Source organism: Montipora capricornis, chromosome 6 (genome assembly GCF_036669925.1).
Source record: "Montipora capricornis isolate CH-2021 chromosome 6, ASM3666992v2, whole genome shotgun sequence".
In the NCBI taxonomy this organism is placed as follows: domain Eukaryota; kingdom Metazoa; phylum Cnidaria; class Anthozoa; order Scleractinia; family Acroporidae; genus Montipora; species Montipora capricornis.
Genome location: NC_090888.1, coordinates 28065391 through 28066734, shown reverse-complemented (window position 1 = coordinate 28066734; position 1344 = coordinate 28065391).

Genomic DNA, 1344 nt, shown 5'->3' with positions numbered 1-1344 from the left:
ACTGTCAAGTCCTATGCTACTGATATCATTTTAACTCTCAATGTAGCATATATAAAGCTGTGAATGTCAAAACATTTCTAGGGTGTTTCCCTGTGGCCAATGGGATGCAAAATTTTGTAATTGCAAGAAACTGGTGAATACTGCCATGGCTTCCATCTGTTAATAATATCAGCTTAAACTCGAATATGATTGTCCCAGGTAACAGGCAAATGTGACCCAGAAATACTTTCAGTGTTTGTGCAGCACTGTGAAACTCCAAAAGCAACATTCCTTTTAAACATGCAAACAAATGGAACAGTCAAAATGGCAGATATATCACCCAATGCTTTTGTGTAATAACAGGAACAAAGATATTACACATGAACAAAGCCCACAAGAGCGAACATGATGAAGGTTTTTATGATGAAGTCTTGACTATTCCACTCATAACCTATACATTGTACCTTTTAACTTTGACAATAACAGGAAATTTTAAAAAGACTGAGACCTTTTTTGGAACATAATATGCACCATATAAGTTTAGGTTATATGTAGTCAAATTATAAACCAACTGATTGTGCAAAGTAAAACAGTCTTTTCTAGGAAAAAACAAAACAATGTTTACAGTGTCTATCGATTCTACTAAAAAAGCCAACAGCATATTAGCTAGAGGGCTAGATGGGCTGTTATTTCCTTGGAAACCATATAGGTGCACTCAAATTGCAGGGAAATGAAAAACAACTGTAACACAACTGGGTGACTGATCATGTAATTTTCAGCCTGTGTAAACCATGCATAAAGAAATGTTTCTTTATTCAGTCCATGATAATTTGTTCTTTTATTTCTTTCCAGTTGATGGGCAATAGGCACCTATAGTCGAACAATTCATTAGTTTATGGCCTGCCAAAAGCCTGGCTTTTGCAGTAAACCAAAGTAAAGAGCTCTCTAAATGATTCTGCATTCTGTAAATGCTGAACTGGGTTAGCACTAACAACAGGAAAGCAAACAGAGTGCCCTGGCTTATTCTTTAAACAGTCGTGGTCAAAATAAACTGGTATTTTAAACCGTTTTCCTGAAATTGGCTTATGCTGTGATCCTGTCAGCCAGCCCATGATCCCTGGTACACTGAGACTAGGACTCTCAAAAACCAAGCTTTCATCTTGATTAAAAGCCTCATCCTCATCCGAGTTCTGTTCCTCTTTAAAGTTGCATGCAATGGGTGCCACATGACCTACCACATTTCCTGTTTCACAGTCGTTGAGAATGTCTTGAAAGAAGTCCATTATGTCCTCTTCAAAGCATCGTCTTGATGTGCCTTCCCGTGAATAATGAGGTTCCGAAAGTGAGAAGAGGTAGTCAGCATAA